The sequence below is a fragment of the Acomys minous genome (assembly GCF_964271855.1).
Source record: "Acomys minous genome assembly, chromosome: 16".
Classification (NCBI taxonomy): domain Eukaryota; kingdom Metazoa; phylum Chordata; class Mammalia; order Rodentia; family Muridae; genus Acomys; species Acomys minous.
Window position 1 is genome coordinate 20681621 of NC_140498.1, and position 12740 is coordinate 20694360.

A 12740-nucleotide genomic window follows, 5' to 3' on the forward strand; every position below is an offset into this window, starting at 1 on the left:
AATCTTTAGACAGAAAGAACTCAAAAACTAAACACCAACAAAATTCCAGTTGATAAATAGACTAATGAAATAAACAAATTCTGGGAAGACGAAGTGTGAGTGCCCCGTGAACATATGAAAATGTGCCCCACATCCTCCCTTGTCTGTCAAATGCAGATTAAACAGCACTGAAAATCTGTCTCACCAGCATCAGAACAGCCATCACCAAGAAAACAAATAAGTGCTGCTGAGGATGTAGTGTGTTAAGAACACTTATACACTACTGGTGGGAGTGTAAATTAGTCCATCCACTATGGAAATCAGCATGGAGACTCCTCAGAAAACTGAAAATAGAATTACCACAGGACCCAGCTATACCACTTCTGGGAATATATTCAAAGGCCTCTGGAGCAACACACACCACAGATACTTTCACACCTGTTTATTGTGGCACTATTCATAACAGCCAAGTCATGGTGTCAGCCTAGGTGTCTGCCAACAGATAAGTGTATATAGAAATGTGGTTTATATACACACCTGGGTTTTAGGCATAAAAAAACAAAATTATGTTATTTGTAAGAAAATGGATGAAACTGGAAATAATCACATAAAGTAAAATAAATCAGAGGGATAAAAATGTTGCATTGTTCTCTTATTTACAGAGCTTAGATTTTATAGACATATAAAACCATGTATCTATATATAGCTAAAATGCCTGAAACAATGTATATATTATGTCTATAGTTGTTGGACTATTTTGCCTAGGGAATGCTGTAAAGAAAAATCCTGCCCAAGTCCAGTGTTTAAAAGTACTTTTGAGGCGGGTGTGGTGGCACACACCTTTAATCCCAGCACTCGGGAGGCAGAGACAGGTGGATCGCTGCGAGTTCAAGGCCAGCCTGGTCTACAAAGTGAGTCCAGGACAGCCAAGGCTACACAGAGAAGCCCTGTCTTGAAAAACAAAAACAAAAGTACTTTTGACCAAACAGGGTATGATGGCGCACATCTTTGATTCCAGCATACAGGAGGCAGAGTCAGACAGCTCTCTGTGAGTTTGAGGACAGTCTACACAGCAGTTATCAGGCCATCGAGGACTACATAGTGAGAGAATGACTCAAAGTAGAGAGGGGGAAAAAAAAGTGCTTTTGACCATGGTTGTTGGTTGGACCCAGAGGTGCACATGTCACAGATATGGAGGCCGGCCATGGCCACCTTCCTACCTGCCCCACTCTCCCACTTGTCCTTCCTCATCCCCTTCATTTCTCCCCATTCCACGCACCACCACTAACGCACTAGAGTTACTTCTGTTTTATATTTGTAGCCACTAGAATACCCATTGCCTCCCGTGGCAGTGAGTGCTCCTTTCTTCAGTGCTGTGTGCAGTGCCTAGGACCTCAGGAGGACCACACACAGTGGATAGTGGATAACGCACCGCAAAGGGCTGCTCTAAAAAGATGCCGTTTGAGCCAAGTGGTGAGAAGCAGACCTCTGAAGCTCAGAGGGAGGGTCGCCAGACTCAGGAAACCACAACTGTAAAGGCTCTGGGGGCAGCAACAAAGGCCAGAGCGAAGAGGGGCGGGCGCGGGGGACGGGGGTAATGTAGGGAAAGAGGTGGAAGGCATTGTAGGCGGTGAGGCAGGGAGGGTTAACCGGAAACTCCTGGGAAGCCTTGGAGGGCTTTGTGGAGGACAGCAAGCTCATCCAGGTGGGCTTTGAGAGCAAGCTCTTCCTTGCCTCTCAAGAGGTTATAGTACAAGTCAGGGGATCAGAGCTGAGAGGACCTGAGAGGAAAGCCTGTGGAGACATTCTAGTCAGGCCGTGGGGTGGGCTAGAAACAAGAAACGGGCAGATGCGGGCAAGCAAAGACCCCTATTCAGGGTTCTTCCCTGGTACCAGCTGACCCAGCTCTTTTTTTTTTTTTTTTTTTTTTTAATTCCAGCACCCTGGTGCTTCCACAACGCAACCTGAAAACGCTGAGAAGTCCCTGGAACCTCTGGGAAATGGAGGGACTCTCTAGAGCGGGGCTTTTAACCTGTGGGTCGCGACCCCTCTGGGGGTTAAACAATCCTTTCACAGGGGGTCAAATTTCAGATATCCTGCATATCAGGTATTTATGTTACAAATCATAAGAGTAACAAAATTACAGTTATGAAGCAGCAACAACAAAAAAATTGTATGGTTGGGGGGCACCACAACACGAGGAACTGTATTAAGGGGTCGCACCATGAGAGGCTGAGAACCACTGTTTAACTATGAGAGCCTTTTCCACAGGACAGCCACGGTCTTTTACTACACTCAGATAGTGGCTGGCTGTGCCATGGTGCAGAGCCCCCAAGGAATGCTAGCAAGCTATAACCAAAACCACAAGGAAAATCAAGGAGTTGGGGGGGGGCAGGGCAAGGGGGCCCTCCCAGGCTGTTAGCCCTTTCTCAAGCTGTGAGGGTGCAGAAGGGGAGGAGCTGGGAAGAGAGGGTGCGAAGTGGGAGGAGCCCAGTTGGGGGAGGGTGCAAAGGGGGAGGAGCCCAATGCCAAAGGTGGCTACTGAACCTAGGAGAGGCACAGGCCTGAAGAAGTGTTCACTGCTGTTGACCTGCTAGGTTCGGCTCTGCAGCAAGAAGACCCTCTGTGGCTGCAGGGAACAGAAATATTGCACACTCAGGAAATAGCCACCGCCAGGCCAGGCCACAACCGCAGCAGGCTAACTGGGCTGCCTCCTTTAAGGCTTCTGAGAGCTCGTTCAAGAAGCAGGCTCGTGCTCTCAGCAGCCTTGTGGGAAGCAGGAAGACTCCCTTCGGAACAGTCACTTCCCCCAGAGCCACCCACTTCCTGTCCAGAGACCAAGCGTACCCACAAGGGTAAGGTGGTGATTAAAGTCACTCCGAGAAGCCGTCTTCGTACCTCTGTCCCAAGACCGCAAAAATGCCCCACTTTCTGTTTACATAACTGAGGGAGACCTTCACTGCAGAGCAAAGGCGATGTGCCCAGAGGAGCCTGGCGCGCCACAAAACAGCCTGCAACTTCAGAAAAGAACAAACACCACTCGGCCCCACAGGGTACCTCTCTGGTGAGGCACCTGTGCCAAGGCGGGCAGGTGTTTCAGCATGTGACCAGGCTGGGGAGGGAAGCCGGCTTTTGAATGCCTTGGGATATGAAACTACAGAGGCTGGAGCAGGGAGCGGGGGCGAGCTAGGCCAGCTTGAGGACTGTGACTCTGGTCAGGAATTCGAGAAACAGATCGCTGTCCTAAATTTCACCACAACCCTCCATTGTTCCAGGAAAGAACACTCTAGATCCGGTGTGATTGTTTGGGAAAATATTTGTATCCACTTAGCAGACTGATGCGGAGTATACAGAGAAGGCTTGCCCGACAGACCAGGATGTGGGACAAGAGACGATCCCAGGAAGCCTTGCAATTAAGAAGGGTCGTTTGTGGCCAGCTAACATCCATAGCCCGGGAAGTACCGGGGACTGTGTGGTAGTGGAGGTCACCGTGGGGCTCAGGACGGAGTGGGCTGGGTAAAGGCATTACCTCCGCTCCCCCTCTTCCCACCCCCCACCCCCCACCCCCCACCCCCCGTGCCATGGTAGTAGAAAGGGGGAGGGGCCAAGTTGGGGAAGGGAGCAGAGGGGGAGGAGCCAAGTTGGGGGAGGGTGCAGAGGGGAGGACCACAGCTGAGGAAGTTCCTCCATTTCACGCACTAGCGCTGTGGATGTTGAAGATCGGACTCTCACTGGAGACACAGCACGGATGGAAGTCACTTGGAGCTTCTGCGGGGGAAGACCTTAGACAAGTCACGATGCCACCGTAGATGGGTGTGTGGCAGAATTTAGCTGGAAGGGTCTCCTAGCTACTAACAAAGGACCTCAGAGTCAGTCCCCACGTCAGTTCCTACAGAACCATTGACAGCCCAGAGCAACATAAAGATACTAAGGAGGTGGGACGTGATAATTTAAAGATGGTCGTCGCCATGCTCTAAGTGATCCTCTGGGTCGACCCCGTGAATGCAGATTCTGGAGAGGGCTGCTACCTGCAGAACGGCCTCCCTCCTAGAGTCCCTCTGGAGGCTCAAGGGCACAGAAGCCTCCCTAAATAGGCTTCCTCTCCTCTCCCAAGAGGGACAAAGAGACTAAGGGAGGAGTCTGCGTGCAATGAGCTCGCAGATGGGAACCAGCAGCTGAGGACACTGTGGACAGAACGTGTGATGAGGAGCCAAGCTTGGGAGGCAAGAAGGAGCTGTGCATGGGCCCCCGGGCTGTCAGACTCAAAAAAAAAAATCCTCTTTCATCTTGTAGGACATGGGGAGTGGTAGGCAGTTTTCACAAGCTCATGAGGGCCTGGAGGGAGCAGCGGGGTCCCTGGGAGGATGGGTCAGAGGTAAGTAGGAGGACTATTGTGGCACCTGGCTGGACACTGTAGACCCGTGACTGTGAGCTAGGGTTCCTTAACACCAGGGAACAGATCTTGGGACCCTCAGCCTATGAGAGAGAAGGGCACCCTAAAGGGGAGTTGTAGGGGATGTAAACATGTTTTTTGTTTTGATCCCAAGAGTAGGATGCAAAACAGACTTGGGTGAGGGTGTGCGGTGTTTGTCAGCTGGAAACAGCCTTATGAGAGAACACATGGTGTTTGTCCACTAGAAGAGGAACCGCCTCTTGCCGGGGCACGGTCTTTGCAAACAGATAAACATCCTAGTACGGACTCTTAAAGGAGATGTATATATGAACCCAAAACAAGAGGCTTGGCTTTTTTTGGCTTTTTGGTCTTGGCATCGTTTTCTATCATTTGGCTATTCATTGCTCTGCTTAGAGAGACTCCAGGAGAGAACCTGTTCCAGCGAACACTTTGAGGTTCCGGGTTCTGGCTGCTGCTCTGGATTCCACTACTGTGGTCGCGACCACCTTTGCTGAATTGCTGGTTTGCTGTTTAACGGGTCTGCTGGGCTCCTGACTACAAAGAGTGGAATCGCTCCACAGAACTGAGTCTTTAAAAAATCTCTACTTCTCCTGTTCCTGTTAACCTCTCTTTTTTTTTTCTCCTATCTAGGGTAGGTGGGTTGGAAGGGAGGTATAAGCATTAAAGAACCCAAGATAAAGTAGGTTTGAAAAAAAAATTCAAAGCCTACAGGGAGTCTGCACCTGAAGCTTGCAGGAAAAACAGGGCCGAGGGCTAAGCACACACTTCCTTTGTGTCCCCACGGTGGAAACAGTGGTTTCCTTATCATTTCAGTGGTGGTGATGACCCCTTGCTGAGGGACTGGCAGAATCTCCAGCTGAATCTACAGTCAGAAAGGCCAGCAAAGAAACTTCGGGAACCATTAAGGAGCATGTGTGAAATCGGCAGCTTCCATCAGCCAGGGCCAGGAGCAGGAAGGGAGCCCATCCTGTCCAGCATTTGCAGGTGAGCACGCTATGTTTTACTGGACATACCGGGTAATGAATGGAGTCAGGGTTAGGCTCAAGTATAGCTTAAAAGATTCTAAGACCAGGCCACGTCCAACCTCATACATTTTAAATTCTATTGCAAGGGCTTTTTACTCAGCAGTTGTGTGACTTCTTTTTTTCTGGGGAATCTGTTTTGATTCGCTCCAGAAAGAAAACGTATTGATAGGCCGAAGACACACGACTCCCACCTAAGCCCAGCTTGAAGAAGCAATGAGTTTGGGGTAAGTGGGATGTGGACAAAATGACGGATGAGGAAGTCACTCAGGAGCACGAACAGCTGGCAGTCAGCCTCCTCCTTCTCCCAGACACTGCTGACTGTCTTCGTGTCCTCAGGTGAGGCCATGAGCCCTCCCTTCCTTCTCCAAGAGAATGTTAGAGGACCCAACCTCATGATGCTCATATGTGGGTTTAGCCATAGAGGACCCAGCCTCATGATGGCCATATGTGGATTTAGCCATAGAGGACCCAGCCTCATGATGGTCACATGTGGGTTAGCCATCGATGCTCAGAGTGCAAGGCAGCCTTAGCCATGCCATGCCCAGAGGACAGAGTTCTACAACATTGCCCACTCAGCTATGCATGGTCCTTCTTACTTTTGTCCAACTATAGGTTGGAAATATTAAATGGAAACTTCAGGAAATAAACAGTCCCAAAGTTTTAGGTAAGTTTTTGCACTGTAGTATAGCTTTACTGTTTTATCTTAGTTACTACTAATGTCTTACTGATTGTAACATAAACTTAACCCCATGGTAAGCATGTAAACATAAGAAAAATGTAGTTTATAGGGAATTTTATACTGTCCCTGGTTTGGGGACCCCCCTGGGGTCTTGGTATGAACCCCGTGCAGATAAGGGAGGAGACACCTTTCTGTCAGCTTTACTCAAACGCATCATCCCAAGAGCCAGTCAACAACATTGAAGTATTTTATAATGTACATTCATTTTTCATAATTATTGTGAGAGAATAACACATCGACTGTGGTTCTTTAATGGCTTACAAGGTGAAGCTGTTCTCAAGACATTGGTTGAGCATCGGGTTTTCTCTTTACTAACTCCTTTCTCGCTGCCTTTGGACGCTTAGTCCTGGAGAATCGGAGATTCAGCGAGCCCTTCTCTTTAGTCATGGTCTCTTTCCCCTCCGTGTTTATGCAACTGGACACTCCGCATCTGTGGTCCCTTTTCATTTTGGTTGTGTCCTAGTTCGTTTATGAAGCCACCTTCACTTTGCTGTTATCTGGTGCCCTGCCGCATCACAGCGTCAGGGCATATGCTCTGAGGACGGGCAGCCTGAGTTCAAAGCCAGTAACAGCTTGCTCCACCACGCCAGGCAAGGTCATTGCCTCCCACAGAGTTCAGAACTTCATCCTTAAAGGGGACGTACAGACCGCCTCCAACCATAGTGGTTCAGCTGAGATTTTTTTTTTTTTTTTTTACCTTTACGGTGACTCAAAAGCAATACACAGTAGAAACCATACTTTGCATTTTGAATTTGGATCTTTTCCCAGGCTAGCAAGATGCAAAGTATGCTCCTCCCCAATACCGAAGAGCAGCAGAGAGCCGCAGCTCACAGCTCACGATCACATGGAGAAAAAAAGCCTATACTCTATATGCAAATGTGCCTAGGCTGCACCCTGAAGGCCACACGTGTCCCAGGGTAGCTGTGAAAGCAATCAAAACAATTGAAGATGACAGTGTCATGTTGCCATGACAAAGAGTTTGGACAGTGCGCTAGGGGGCCAGCAATTATTTTTGAAGGTAGTATATACTTTATTACACAACAGGATTCATGTTTGGTATTTTTGTCTGAGTCTGAGCTAATGTAAGTGAGTTGTGTAAGGCAAGCTGCGGTTGTTCAGTGGACTGGGTATACGAAATGCATTTGGGTCTTAAGGATATTCTCAACTCAACTCAATAGGTCTATTGAGACATAAGCCCACTGCAGCGAACTACTGTGACACCCATTTAACTGAGAGCTTGAGACTCAATTGTCAATAATAACCGAGTCCGCAGGCAAACTCAAATGGGACTCTTGACTGGCTGAATATTTTAAGAACTTCTGAGTACTGGAGCTTGAACTTATCAGCAATTCTACCAATGAGTTACATCCCCCAGCCTTCGTGCCTTCAACTTTTGGAAGTGGATTGCCTAAGCAGGGAACGTGGCATCTAGTGACCACATGCCCTGCCACCTCTTTCGGTCCACTCTGTCCTGATTCATCGCTGTTACACGCCTGGCCCCTCTAGACACTGGAGCTTGCAAGACCCACTTAAGCACAGACAAATCTTCTTCCCGCCTTACCTGTTCACTCAGCAATCTACACAGGGGTTCCCCCTTGGTCAGAGGCCGTCTCAGAGACAAATCAGACAAAAGATCTCTAGCCTGTGAGAATCAACGTCCTCCTCTTTGAGTTCCTCAGCCAGAGCCTGTGGGGGAAAACTTCTGTCTGGCTTCGGACAGCCACGCCAGAGTGGGCCCCTGCCTGGTGGTGGCCCTGTGGTTTAACCCCAGCATGGCACAGATTCGTCTGCAAACTGTACGGACCTGACAGATGACAGAGGACAGAGGGGCTCTTTCTCCTCCCTGAGTCTCATCTGCCCTTAATCCTTTACATTTGGAAAGGAGTCCCTAACTCAAATGTGAGTGATACAAACAAGAGAGGTTAGACCATCCACTAGCCACACCTGTCCACTGTGTAAGAGGCACAGATAGGATGGTGGGCTTACGTAATGAGCCAAACAGCAGGGAAGGCAGGGGGGTGAATCGTAACAGTCCGCAGCTGCGCCAGCTGCCAGGGGACAGGCAAGCCTGTGCTGTTTCCATCTTTCTTTTCTTGGTTTTTAGAGCTGAGGTTTCTCTATGTAGCCTTGGAACTCACTCTGTAGACCAGGCTGGCCTCAAACTCAGAGAGATCTGCCTGCCTCTGCCTCCTGAGTGCTGGGATTAAGGGCGTGCACCACCACAGCCCAGCTTGTTTCTATCTTTTTATTTTTATTTTTATTTATTTATTTATTTATTTATTTATTTATTTATTTGGTTTTTCGAGACAGGGTTTCTCTGTGTAGCCTTGACTGTCCTGGACTCACTTTGTAGACCAGGCTGGCCTCGAACTCACAGCGATCCGCCTGCCTCTGCCTCCCGAGTGCTGGGATTAAGGGCGTGCACCACCACAACCCAGCTTATTTCTATCTTTTTAAGAGTTATTTTATTTGTATTTATATTGGAGGGAGGGGTTATATCTCTGTGGAACTGGAGTCACAGAGAGTTGTGAGCCACTGTGAGGGTGCTGAGACTTGAACCTCAGTCCTCTCCGCAAAGAGCCGTCGTGCTCCTAACTGCTGAGCCATCTCTCCAGCTCCGATGAGGTTCACTTTGAAATGAAGTAGCATGGGAGGGTGGTTTTTTTTTTTTGGTAAAAGTTGGTTCCTGTGTTAGTCAGTTTGCATCGCTCAAACAAAATTCCCAACCCAGGCTACTTAGAATGTAAAAAGCAGGGGGCTGGAGAGATGGCTCAGAGGTTATGAGCATGGTCTGTTCTTCCAATGGGCCTGAGTTCAATTCCCAGCAACCTCACGGTGGGTCACAACCATCTATAGTGAGATCTGGTGCCCTCTACTGTATGCAGGCACACATGTGGGCAGAAACTGCAAAATAATAAATAAATAAATAAATCATTAAAAAAAAAAAAAAAAGAAGGCCAGGTGTGGTGGTGCACGCCTTTAATCCCAGCACTCAGGAGGCAGAAGCAGGCAGATCACTGTGAGTTTGAGGCCAGCCTGGTCTACAAAGCGAGTCCAGGACAGCCAGGGATACACAGAGAAACCCTGTCTCAAAACAACAACAAAAGTAATTTAATATGGCATATCGTTCCAAGTTCAGTGTGCTTGGACCTCTGGTGAGAGTAGCACACCATAGGTAGGGGGCATACTCATGTCTCAAGCCAAGTCACAGTCCCCTTGCTTGTTATATTTCCAAAGACCCAAACACCCACCCTCACAAACAACCAGAGCACCCCCTAGTACTGTCTCCTGGGGTGGGCGGGGCTGGGATGGGCGGGGCAGGGAGCCAGACTGGTGTGTTTGACATCACACTTATCCTTCTGCCTTCTGTGGCTCTAAAACAGTCACAGCACATAAAGCAAGTGTTGTAGGCATTAGACAACAGCCAGCTCCGGAGAGGAGAGACCAGTGTGCCCTCTGGTCCTTGACCCAGCACAAACTTCCTGAGGCCAGCACAAAAGGAAGCTCCCAGAACACCTCGCTGAGAGAACACAGATGCCAAGTCAAGAAGGCAGAGATGAGGCGTGGACCCGCAGAAGCACCTCGGACTGAGAGGTTTGGGCAGCACAGAAGAGGAAACTCTGTGAACATGAACAGCAGGGGCTTGGGCTGAGAGTTGAGCTGCATGACAGACAGTGAATACACAGTAAAAAGAATGACTAATGTGAGAATAAAAAAAAACTGGAAGACTATATGTGATTGTGTCACACAACATGTTTGTGTGTGTGTGTGTGTGTGTGTGTGTGTGTGTGTGTGTGTGCACGTGTAGAGATCAGTTCTCTCCTTTCGCCTTGTTGAAGTGGGATGATCTCCCTAACTTCTGTGGGTGCCCTGTGGACACTGGGGTAGCTAATCCGCTAGCTTCCAGTTTTGCTGTAGTGGTGCTGGCATTACCAGACAGCTGCTACCGCATCTTACTTTTTACCTGGCTTGTAGGACTCCAACTCCGGTCTTCGGGCTTGAACACTTAGCTCTTTTACCTACTGAGCCATCTCCCTGGGAACATGTCCTAGAGTCACAGTTCTCAACGTGGGGGTGTGGATGTGGAGGGTGGGGGTCATCTCCCTCAGAGGACACTCAGCAATCCCAAGAGACATTTAGGCTGTCACGATGGAGCATGGATACTGCCATCTAGTGGTTAGAGACTACATATGCAGCCAAGCATCCCACAGTGCCTTCAGAGGGGTTGCACCATCATGGATGCTGCCTGGCCCCAAGTACCTAGTGTATCGCTAGTGTCAGGGTTGAGAAATACCACCCAAAGCCAGAGCTACTCTAGATCCCTGTGGTGGGAGGTACCCAGCCTCTCAGTGTCCCCGGTGGTGCTCCTCTCCTGGTGACCACACCCTTATATAGTCCCCCATATGCTCACATTCCCCCATAAGGAAACACCAGCTGGAGGAAGAGAGGACCCTGGACTACAACCCACAGAGGCCATCCAGTAAGCATGTGAGTGAGCTTGCAGGAATAGTCTGAGAGCCTGGGCCATAGATGATCCTTATACAATTACAGCCCCTTCTGACAGCTTCGTTACACTACACTGAGGGACTCTGACCCAGAAAACTGCTGATCTAAGTCACCTTCACATTCTGGGTCCTCAAAAGTAATAGAGCCATGAGTTTTTGTTATTGTTTTACGGTGTTGGTTTTTGGAGTGATTTGTTACACAGCAATGGATAGCTGATACAAACCTGTTCTGGAAAAAGCCTAAAACCGAGCCTTGATAGGATCAACAACTGCCTTCTAGAATTAAGTTCTTTAAAGGAAGAAAACGTGACTCAGGTGTTTTAACTGTGTAACACAGTGTCTAGCACTCAGTAAAATAGTACCAGACATGCAGCCCGACATAGTGGTGCATGCCTGTAGCACGGAGGAGGCAGAGGTAAGTGGATCTCCAAGTTCAAGGCCAGCCTGATCTACATAGAGAGTTCCAGGACAGCCAGGGCTACAGACAGAGATCCTGTCTCGAAAAAAATTAATAAATAAGTAAAATATTAAAAATTATTAGGTATGCAATCAAGCAAGAAAAGCAGTGTGTGCTCATAGAAAATGCGGCCGATAAGGATTCTGAGTTGATCCAGATGTTAGAAACAACAGACAAGGATTTTAAAGCACGTTGGAAATGTCTTGAAGAACTTAAAGAAAAATATTACTTTAATAAGTGAGCAGATGGGAAATTCCAGGAGAGAAAAGGTAATAATGGAAAAATAAGAAACAGAAGCTCCATAAATGAAAGGAAGGTTTACCAGGTTGGCTTCAAAACACATCTGAGGTGTTAGAAGAAAGGACTGATGAAGTGGAGACAGATTTCCACTCAGGAGAAGAGAGGTAAAAATCAGCCCTAAACCATGAGCAGAACCCATGACCCGTGAGAACCTATGAGGCAGTCCAACCAAGTGTCCTCAGAGAGGATGAAAGGGAAAATATCCTGAAAGAACAGTTACTGTTGAGATGGCTCAGTCATAAAGGGGTTTGCAGCCAAACTGGATGACCTAAGTTTGATCCCTAAAACTCAGAAAAGGAGAGAACAGACTTCTGCAAGCTGTCCTCTGACCTCTGCATGCATGATGAGGTGTGGGCATATGATTGCATGCATGCTCTCACATAATAAATAAATAAAGTAATAAAATAATAAAGTAACAAGCTAATAAAATAATAAAGTAATAAAATTTTAAAGAAATAATAATTTTAAATTTCCCAAGTATGGTAAAAAAAAAAAAAACCAACTGGAGAGTCAAAAACAATGAACCCTCAAAAAGCTACATATAATAGAAAATACAAGTAAGCACCTCATAGTTAGACTATTAAAAATAAGATTATATGAATGTGACCTATAAAAAAAAAAACCTGACGTGCCTGTAATCCCAGCACTCTGGAAGGCAGAGGCTGGTAGATCTCTGTGAGTTTGAGACCAGCCTGGTTTACAAAGTGAGTCCAGGACAGGCTAAGGCTACACAGAGAAACCCTATCTAGAATAACCAAGAGAGAGCGTGGGGGAGGGGAGGTGGAGATCAGTGACAGAATTACGGGGCCTGCCTTAGGAAGAGGGAAAGGTAAAACATAGGTAAAAAGAAAGTTAAAAAAAAAAAAAAAAAAGAACACTAGGGGTGGGAAGCCTTAAGCAGGGAAGAGAGCCGGGGTATTGAGAAGACCAGGGTGTAGGGACAGGATTGACCCAAATGGAGGAGTGAGAAAGTCATACCGGGCATACTGAAGCTGGGCGGTGGTGGCGCACACCTTTAGTCCCAGCACTTGAGAGGCAGGGGGCAGGAAGATCTCCATAAGTTCAAGGCCAGCCTGGTTTACAGAGCAAGTTCCAGGACAGCCAGGGCTACACAGAGAAACACTGTTTCAAAAAACGAGAGGGGGGGGGGGAGAGAGAGAGACAGAGACACAGAGACAGAGAGAGAGACAGAGATGGGGAGGGGGAGAAAACCATACAAGAGCCTATTTACAACTCAGGTAAAATCTACAGCAGAGCGGAATGGTCACCACTTGACAATGCCTCTTCTAGCAGCAGCGAGTTACTGAACAAAGTTCTCAGG

General features: G+C 48.0%; 1 long non-coding RNA gene across 1 annotated transcript; it reads left to right on the top strand.

Annotated features, from left to right (window-relative positions):
- Window positions 1-3969: 3969 nt before the first annotated feature.
- On the top strand, window positions 3970-5686 carry LOC311585663. Its single transcript, XR_014775297.1, has 3 exons — window positions 3970-4202; window positions 5207-5377; window positions 5569-5686. It is a non-coding gene; the product is annotated as an uncharacterized lncRNA (long non-coding RNA).
- Window positions 5687-12740: the final 7054 nt, after the last annotated feature.